The 10385-nt window shown below is 46.7% G+C and overlaps 1 non-coding gene across 1 annotated transcript; it reads right to left on the bottom strand.

Annotated features, from left to right (window-relative positions):
• Window positions 1–431: 431 nt before the first annotated feature.
• On the bottom strand, window positions 432–567 carry LOC114807777. Its single transcript, XR_003755849.1, has one exon. It is a non-coding gene; the product is annotated as a small nucleolar RNA SNORA7 (small nucleolar RNA).
• Between the last annotated feature and the right edge of the window lie 9818 nt (window positions 568–10385).

The following is a 10385-nucleotide window of genomic DNA, read 5'->3' as shown; positions in this document are numbered from 1 at the left end:
GAGCTCAGGAGTGGGAGTCAGGGGACCTGGGATCTAATGCCGACTCCACAACTTGCCTGCTGTGGGACCTTGGGCAAGTCACTTAACTTTTCTGTGCCTGTTTCCTCATCTGTCAAAAAAGGCGATACTGTTCTTCCTTCCCCGTAAACTATGGGACAGAATTAGGGTTAGGGTGTACAGGGGTCGTGTCCAACCTGTTTATCTTCTGTCTTGTCTTATGCTGTCGAGTCGTCTCCGACCCATAGCGACTCTATGGACACATCTCTCCCAGAACGCCCCACCTCCGTCTGCAGTCGTCCTGGTAGTGTATCCATAGAGTTTTCTTGGTAAAAATCCAGAAGTGGTTTACCATCGCCTCCTTCTGCGCAGTAAACGTGAGTCTCCACCCTCGATTCTCCCATGCCGCTGCTGCCCAGCACAGGTGAGTTTTGACTTGTGGCAGATTGCCTTCTACTCGCTAGCCACTGCCCAGGCTAGGAATGGAATGGTATGCCTCTGCTCGACTCTCCCTCCCATAGCTGAGACTGGTAGAGTACTGGAAACTCTCCAGGTGCATCCTGAGAGGGGGATCTTGTGTCTACCCCAGGGCTTGATTCAGTGCTTTGATGCATAATGAATGCTTAACAAATACAATCATTATCACTGTTGTGTCACTAGCTAATTTGCTACCGAGGCAGCAGAATTCTGCCACAGTGTTTAACTCTGTGTAGCCAATAAACATTTTTGGTCATGTGTATGAGACTTCCCTGATACTGACTGATAAAACACCTCGGTATTCTAGCACCTGTATCCGGGTCTCTGGTTGCATCTTCTGGCCGTTCAAATCTTCATGTCCCTCAAGTTCCCCACCTTCTCTCTCTGTAACTACTGATGGCTTTGCATTCTTTTAACCCCGAAGTTGAACGTTGTGGGCAAGGAACGTGACTACCAACTCTGTCTCATCCCAGACCCCGACGTCCTCGCGATGATAATAATGTGGGATCAAAGGCACCGAGGTGATGATGGGCAGAGCCCAGTGAACTGTATGGTCGTCTTAGAAGAATGGGTGACGGGAAGATTTCCCAAGACAATTTTACATAGCGAGTTCAGCCTTGGTCATGGCGGCCAGAGGGAAAGGTTGTAAGTCACCCATGACCTGGGACATGTCCATGTGGTGGCAGAGATGGCATTCAACTTCTCTCTCCTTAGAGGGCAAATGCATCACCACAGAGAATCAATCAATCAATCACCCACTCAATTGTATTTACTGAGCGCTTACCATGCACAGAGCACTGTCCCTAACGCTCAGGAGAGTAGAACAGAACCGGTGCGCACGTGAGGCTTGCAGTCTAGAGGAAGGAGAAGGAGAAAGACCACAGAACAACCAGTGCTGACCTTTGTTTGCATATTCAGTGGTCAGCCATGGGCTGTGGCCTCCCCACACTCCTCAGAACACCCCGGAGTGAAAGGACTGAGGCTCATCTGTCCTTTTCAGTGGGAGACTCCATCAAACCTGGGGCAGGTTCTATTTCCTGTAGTCCTAAATAATAATTACGGTACTTGTTAAGCGCTTACTATGTGCCAAGCCCTGTTCTAAATGCTGGGGTAGATACAAGTTAATCAGGTTGGAGGCAGTCCCTGTCCCACATGGGGCTCACAGTCTTAATCCCCATTTTACAGATGAGGTAACTGAGGCACAGAGAAGCTAAGTGACTTGCCCAAGGTCACACAGCAGGCAAGTGGTGGAAATTCCACACGGTTCCATTCCCTGCTATTGTATCCCAGCTCTACTACTTACCTCACGTGTGACCTGGGACAAGGCACTTAATTTTTCTGTGCCTCATCGGCAAATTGAGGATTCAATACCTGTTCTCCCTCCTTCTTAGACTGTGAGCCCCACATGGGACCTGATTATCTTGTATATCTTGATTATCTTGTACGAGAAGCAGCGTGGCTTAGTGGAAAGAGCCTGGGCTTGGGAGTCAGAGATCATGGGTTCTAATCCCGGCTCCTCCACTTGTCAGCTGTGTGACTGTGGGCAAGTCACTTAACTTCTCTCTGCCTCAGTTACCTCAGCTGTAAAATGGGGATTAAGACTGTGAACCTCCTGTGGGACAACCGGCTTACCCTGTATCTACCCCAGCGCTTAGAACAGTGCTTGGCATGTAGTAAGCGGTTAATAGATACCACACTCATTATTAAATCTCTGTGTTTTTGTTACCGTCCTGTCCTTCCCATTAGATTCCGTCCTCCTCATGAGTGTGAACAATGACTTTCTCTTCTGCAATTCTCACAAAGTGGACACTTCATTAACATAGCCGATCATCTCGTCATTCTTTGTCTCTTTGGCTAAAAAGTAGCCCGTTGAAGTTCAAGGACCAGGTTACCCCAAGTCTGAAAGGGAAGCGCTCCTGAGGCCAAAACTGAGGCTTTCAGCCGACAGCCACAATTGTCCGACAGACGCCCCGCGTGCATCTAGAGCGGCCATGACTCCACCCGGCCCTGGCCATGAGCATGACAATACAGGATATTTCTGTGCCCTTTCGAACAAGAGTAGGATTGTTCACCCTAGCTTGCTGTCCAAAGTCTAGGTTAAGCAGTTCCTTTGTCTCCAGGAGAATTGACCTTCACAGGGAGGATCTCGTGCCTACAGACGGCACGCTGGGTTGGAAACACTTCCGAGGGGAAGCCCCGGTGGCAAGGAATGGAAGCCGTGGGCCGGTCTCTAATTAGGAATCTGGGGTTTTGATCTTTCCTGCCACTTGTAACGAAGGATGAAAGTCATTCCAGCGCTTAGAACAGTGCTTGGCACATAGTAAGTGCTTACCAAATACCATCATTATCATTATTATTCTTTACCAAAGGCCACACTTCCCAGCTGAAGAAAAGCCGCTTGGCCTAGTGGAAAGAGAACCGGACTGGGAATGAGGAGAGCTGGGTTCTAATCCTGGCCCGGCCATTTGTCTGCTTGGTGACCTTGGTTGGACTGTCCCGTTCCTTCTCTGTGCCTAAGTTTCCTCATCTGTTAAAGGGGAGTTAAATACCTATTTTCCCCTAGACTGTGAGCCCTATGCAAGATGGGGAACTTTTATCTGCCCACGGGTTTAGCAGAGTGCTTGGCATCTAGTAAGCACTTAGCGAATACCAAAATGATTATTTATGATGATTACAGGGAGTGCTGGGGTAATTCCTTTCCCTAGCCCAACAGTGGCTGGAGACAACCCTTTCTGGTTCTCATATTTGGTGGAAGTTGAAGCCAAAAACATTTTAATCAGCATATGGTGACCCCAAGGTAGGCCACACTGATCATAGCTTCTGATTAATATTTTCTCAGTTACCTACATGAATAAAGACATCCATCCTGCTACAAATGGAGTATTCAGTGAGCATTGGACTTTTAGTGAAGATACAATCTCCCTTGAACATTCTGTATTTGGACATTCTATTTTTCTCTAGATCGAGGGGAAGAAACTTCAGGGGTGAACTGATTTCCCTACTCCCCCCCACCCCCAAACACTTCATTTTATTGTTGTCCATGTAGACAATCAATCAGTCTGTTGTATTTATTGAGCACTTATGTGTAGAACACTGTACTAAGCTCTTGAGAGGCACAGAGGTACAATATAACAGACATATTCCCTGCCCACAATGAGCTTACAGTCTAGAGGGGCACCCACAGGTTTTCAGATGTTCCAGTTTTAAGGGTCTTGAACTTAATTCTTCAATGCAGGTTTACTTGAGAACACTTCAAAATGTTAAAAAATAGGAGGACTTTTCAGTGAAATCATGAATGTTTCTTTTTGAAATGCTTTTCTTCCCAATTCCCTTGTGATTTTTATCCCTGAGAACTTGGACACTCCCCTGTTTAGAATGTCCTGATTATGATTCTTTCTGTATAGTTTCTGAAATTTCTCAATTTCCTATTTCAGAGAGTGGTCTTACTCTGAGACAGTTACAAAAACAAAACAAAACACCCTCTAGTTGGGGAAGCAGTGGGGAAGCAAGTCACTTAACTTCCCTGTACCTCAGTTTTCTCATATGCAAAATGGGGATGATAATATCTGCCGTTCCTACTTACTTCACAGGGTCACTGGTTGGGCAAAAATGAGCTAATGAATGTGAGAGGCCCTTGGGAATAGACGTGCTATAGAAAACCAAGATGTGAAGCAGCATGACCTAGTGGAAATAATAATAATTATGGTATTAGTTAAGCATTTACTATGTGCCAAGCACTGTTCTACAAGGGCAGATACAAGGCCATTTGTTAAGCGCTTACTATGTGCAAGGCACTGTTCTAAGCCCTGGAGAGGATACAAGGTGATCAGGTTGTTCCAAGTGGGGCTCACGGTCTTAATCCCCATTTTCCAGGTGAGGTAACTGAGGCCCAGAGAAGTGAAATAACTTGCCCAGGGTCACACAGAAGATAAGTGGCAGAGCCGGGATTAGAACCCCTCACCTTCTGACTCCCAGTCCCGTGCTCTACCCACTACTCTATGCTGGGAGTCAGAGGTCTTGCCTCCTAATCCTGGCTCTGCCACTTACCGGCTGGTTGTCCTTGAGCAAGTCTCTTAACTTCTCTGAGTCTCAGCTACCTCAGCTGTAAAATGGGGATTTGATGCCTGTTTCCCTCCTACTTATGCTGTGAGCCCCACATGGGACAGGGACTGTGTCCAACCTGATTAACTTGTATCTACCCTAGTGCTTGAAACAGTTCTTGACACATAGTAAGCCCTTAACAAATATGATAATGATGCCGATGATGATGATAATTATAATAATAACGATAATAGTTAGGGAGAGGCAATTTAGAGGTGAAAATAAGTCTCCAGTAAGGCACCCCTCATCGAATGGAGAGCCTGCCCTGCAAATTGATGCCAGCTGGGGACCTGTGTTGAGAAGTGAGTGGGACCGACTGGCCCGAAGCCAGTGGAAGCTAAAAGTTTTGCAGATGTGATGGAGTCATTCTCTGTTGACGTTGTTGATCACGCCGTTCTCCCCTCACTGTCTGAACAGCTGTCACTGGAGTGCCGTTGGCTAGTCCGGAGGGAGACGACCTGCCTCCGTCTTCTTACCGAGGGTTAAGTATTCTAACTCCAGCTGCCCAGAAGGCAAAGCAGAGGGAAGACAACTAGAAAGCAGAAGCAGAGCCTGAAATTGAATCGTATCATCTAAGTCGGTATTTGAATTGCCCAAGAATCAAGAAATTCATCACTGAGGTGCTTCACCTGACCTAATGTTTTTCTCCTTTATGCACATACACTGACTACAATTGGGCCTTTCGTGTTGTGTGAGCCTGGTGGTGATGTACTATAGCAACATTTTACCCACCTAGCATTACAAAGGAGGTCCTGAAGGGTAGCTAGGCGATTCATAGGACTTGTGTTGTTCAAATTTGATTTGGAAACCATTTGTCTCAACACAATCTTACTCTGTAATGAAAATATAAATTCAAATTGCTTTCACATTGAGAAGCAGCATGGTCTAGCGGAAAGAGGTCAGGCCTGGGAGCCAGATGACCTGGATTCTAATCCCAGCTCTACTACTTTTCTGCCGGGTGACCTCGGGCAAGCCTCTTAACTTCTCCGGCCCTAGTTTCTTCATCTGTAAAATGGGCATTAAACCCTACATCCTCCTAACCTAGACTGTGGGACAGGGACTGTGTCCACCCTGATAACCTTATATCCACCGCAGAGATTAGCCCAGTGCTTGACACCTAGTAAGTGCTTAACAAATACCATAATCATTATTATATTGTATCCTCTGGTGTATGAGGGCATGTGTGTGTTATGTGCATCTGTGAATATATGCTTTTGGGTTTGAAGACAGGGTGTGGAGAAAAGTCGTAGCAGAATTCACGGTCTCGGAACTGGCCGTGGCCTTGGATTGTGTAGGACTGTGGGGCTGGAGATGAGTCAAAACATCAAGGGAGGGTGAAATTCATTCATTCGTATGTATGGAGTGCTTACTGTGTGCAGAGCACTGTACTAAGCGCTTGAAATGGAGACATGGGAAGCAGCGTGGCTCAGTGGAAAGAGCCCAGGCTTGGGAGTCGGAGGTCATGGGTTTGAATCCCAGCTCTGCCTCTTGTCAGCCCTGTGACTGTGGGCAAGGCACTTAACGTCTCTGTGCCTCACTTGCCTCATCTGTAAAATGGGGATGAAGACTGTGAGCCTCATGTGGGACAATCTGATTACCCTGAATCTCCCCCAGAGCTTAGAACAGTGCTGTGCACATAGTAAGCGCTTAACAAATACCAACATTATTATGTGCTCTGGTTGCCCCTCCCCATCCCCCAACCCTGGAATGAAAGCCCCAGAACTTGGAAGACTCACCACAGCCACCATCTTCCTGTGCCACTGGACTCTCATTCTGCTTTGATCCAGTCGCAGCTGGGTGAGGACAAAGCCAAGGTGTGTCTTCTGAGTATTTAGAATGCTGGCATGCGGTTGGCTCTGGATGTTGTGACAATTGGACTCTGACCAGCCCCATCTGAGCAGTGAGGAGCATGATATTGCTTCTTTAACTGCAGTGTTCTACAAGCTCTGTGTGGTACAGAGTAAGCACTTAACAAATACTATAATTTTAAAATAAAGTTCCCAAGGTCACACAGCAGGCGTGTGGCAAAGTTGGGATTAGAACCCAGATCTTCTGACTCCTAGGCCCCTGCTCTTTCCACTAGGCCACACCGCTCCTCACGCTGCTCCTTCTTGCTGGAATGGATCGATTCTTCCTGGAAAAAAATACTAAAAAGAAAAAAATACAAGGACTGATTTACAACAAATCAATTACTGACTCCTGTGGTGTTCATTGAGTCATTTACTTCTTAGGCTGCATTTAAATAGTTTGCTGACACCCAGTAAAAGTTTGCAACAAGAAGAAACCCATTTTGCCACATTTAATAGAATCCCGGTATGTAGGAAAAGTTAATTAAGTGGACATAGCACCCAGCATAAAGTAGATTCTTAAAGATTGCCATTTTAATGAGTTCGAAGATAGAGGGAAATAGATTATTCATTCTCTGGTTTACTTGTGCGAGATTTCAAAGCTCTCACCAGAGAGAGCTTTTCCTCCGTGTACAGGTGTTGTGCAGGTGCTGTGGCGGGGTTGAGGCCTTCTCCAGATGCCACTGATCCCGGTCCTCTTTCACTAACTGTTTAGACAGATCCAAGAACTATTTCTCCGTGGTTCCCAACTAGGACCCAAGTCAAGGAAGCAGTGGGGCTTAGTGGGAAGAGCACAGGCCTGGGGGGGTCAGAGGACCTGGGTTCTTACCCCTGCTCTGCCACTTACCTCCTGTGTGATCTTGGGCAAGTCAGTCTGCTTCTCTGTGCCTCAGTTCCCTCATCTGCAAAATGGGAGTTCAATATCTGTTCTCCTTCCTATTTAGACTGCGAGCACCACGTAGGACCTGATGATCTTGTATCTATCCCAGTGCTTAGAATGGTAATTGGCATATAGTGAGCACTAAACAAATGCCACCATTATAATTTTGAATTATCTGCATCATGGGAAGTAGTGTGACTGAGTGGAAAGCACCCAGGCCAGCTGGGTGATCTTGGGCCAGTCCCTTAACTTCTCTCTGCCTCAGTTTCCTCATCTGCAAAATGGGGATAAAATACCTGTTCTCCCTCCCCCTTAGACTGGGAACCCCATATGAGACAGGGACTGTGTCTGATCTGATGATCGTGTATCTACCTTTTTTTGTCTTTTTCTACCTCAGCACTTAGTACAGAGCCTGGTGCCCATTCACCTCCACATCACACGAAAACTCGTCACCACTGGGTTCAAAGCAGTCAATCCCCTTACCCCCCTGCCTAGGCAACCCAACCCACCCACTTTGCTCCTCTAACTGCACCTCGATCCCATCTATCTGGCCGCCGACCCCTCGCCCATGTCATGCCACTGGCCTGGAACATCCTCCCTCCTCAAATTCAACAGGCAATGTTCCTCCCCCTCTTCAAAGCCTTATTGAAGGCCCATCTCCTCTAAGAGGCCTTCCCTGCCTAAGCTCTCCTCTCCTCTTCTCCCACTCCCTCTGCCTCTCCCTGACTTCCTCCCTTTATTCATCCCCTCTCCCAGCCACGCAGCACTTATGTACACACCTCTAATTTATTTATTTATTTATATTAATGCCTGTGTCCCCCTCTAGACTGCAAACTCATTGTGGGCAGGGAATGTGTCGGCTTATTGTTCTATTGTACTCTCCCAAGTGCTTAGTACAGTACCCTGCACACAGTGAGCACTCAATAAATACTACTGAATGAGTGAATGAATGAATGAATGCCAAAGCTTAAGGAATACCATTATAAAAATAAAACAAAAACCCAGAAGAGCCCTGGAGGCTCTGCGAGGCCATTTCAGGGCTGGTCTGGCATGGTCTATCAGGAATGCTGAGGGAGATTAAGACATCAGGAACGCCTATGCATCTGAAATGAATAAGTGCAGACAATAATTAGCTCTTGTTTTGAAACTAGACAATGTGGAACTAGATGGAGGAAGCTAGACCAGTCTCACCAAATATGCCCTCCTGGGACAGCTCCTCGGCTCTTGGTTGCGTGGGGTACCTGATCGTCTTCTGACTGAAGCCCACAGAAACGTGCTCGACTCTATCGTATTGTCCTCTCCCTAGCGTTCAGCACAGTGTTCTGGACACAGTAAGTGGTCAGTAAATACCGTCGATGGACTGATCGATTCACTCAGAACAATGAGAAAGGAGCCGCTGAAGCCATCAACAAATACACATCTCTATCCCCTTATAGATTCTATATTCATATTCATTTGTGGTGGACCACTCTACGTCTAGGCCACCGGTTCTGATAATAGTATATACGTTGGTGGCCCATTCTAGAGATTCCGACACTTTAAAGAATGGGAATTAGACAGAAATAGGAGTGGAGACAACTGTCGCTTTCATCGTGGAACAACTTTGTAATGTTGAAAGTGGAGCAAGTGGCTCTATCCGATGAGCTAGAAATGTAAAGAAATATTAGCAGTCCCCAAGATCAGCCGAGTGTGTTGGCTGATGGAAGCCAGACGAGGAATGCCTAGGCAGCTGAAATGAATAAGCAGAGACAATAATTAGCTCTTGTTTTGAAACTAGGCTATGTGGAACTGGATGGAGGACGCTAGTTCAGTAGTGTCTCCACCAAATATGCCGATCGGAGGGGGAGGCTATCCGAATGCATTCAGGCAAAGGATCACTGGGCCACTAAGAAGATAAACACGCTTAGCTGGAACTGAAATTAAATCCAACTGATCTAAAGCTTCAGCAGGGTTGAGAATCAACAGCCCAGTAAATGAGGAAGTCCTTATCGATAATTAGAAATACAGTTAAACCTCATTAATGGAGACCCCACTAATCCACAATTCATGATAAATTCCAGGTGGGAGTTTAACTTATCTCTCTATAGCGCAAGCTATAAAAGTATAGTCCTTGATTTTTATACTAATGACATTTGTTAAGCGCTTACTCTGTGCCAAGCACTGTACTGGATCATGTACAGGATAATGAGGTCTGACACAGTCCCTGCCCCACACGGGGCTCCATGTCTAAGGGGGAGAGAGAACACGTGTTTCATCCTCATTTTAGGGACGCGCCGTGACCTTAGTGGATAGAGAGCATGGACCTGGGAGACAGAAGAAACAACCTGGGTTCTAATCCCAGCTCCACCACTTGTCTGCTGTGCAACCTTGGGCAAGTCACTTAACATCTCTGAGGCTCGGTCACCTCATCTGTAAAATGGAGATTAACACTGTGAGCCCTACCTGGGACATGGACTATGTTCAACTTGATTAGCTCGTGTCTAACCCAGTGCTCAGTACAGTGCCTGGCATGTAGTAAGCGCTCAACAAATACCATGAAAAAATTACAGAGGAAGAAACTGAGGAAGCAAAGTGACATGGACAAGATCACTCTGCAGGGAAGTGGCAGAGCCAGGATTAGGACCTGGGTCCACTGACTCTTGGGGCTGTGCTCTCACCACTAGACGACACTGCTACTCTCTAGGCCACAATAACAATCATTATTATTATTTTTGGAAGATAATGCTACTGATGGTGAGCTCCTATCCATATTTGCAATCCTTTGTGAGTATGACTGACAGACCTACCGCCAGGGGACCGGAAGCTTTGATCTAAAGAAGGAAATAGTTGATCTTAACTGTTTTGAGCAGTCTTAGGTAAGCTGCAAGTGGCAGGAGATAGTCAGTGGCATCAGGAGAGACAACGAGCTCTTCAGGAATGCAAGCCAGATTTCCAGTGTCAGAGAGAGACCGCTCTTTTGGACACCTAGAAGATAAATGTCAGCTTAATACACTCAGCCCTACAGGCTTATTTTATGCCTAGACCAGCACAAGGTCATTTCAGGCCATGCTCGGAGACTCAGCGTGGGCTAGTGGAAAGAGCAC

Source organism: Ornithorhynchus anatinus, chromosome X3 (assembly GCF_004115215.2).
Source record: "Ornithorhynchus anatinus isolate Pmale09 chromosome X3, mOrnAna1.pri.v4, whole genome shotgun sequence".
NCBI lineage: Eukaryota > Metazoa > Chordata > Mammalia > Monotremata > Ornithorhynchidae > Ornithorhynchus > Ornithorhynchus anatinus.
This window is presented reverse-complemented; position numbering and strand designations above follow the sequence as displayed.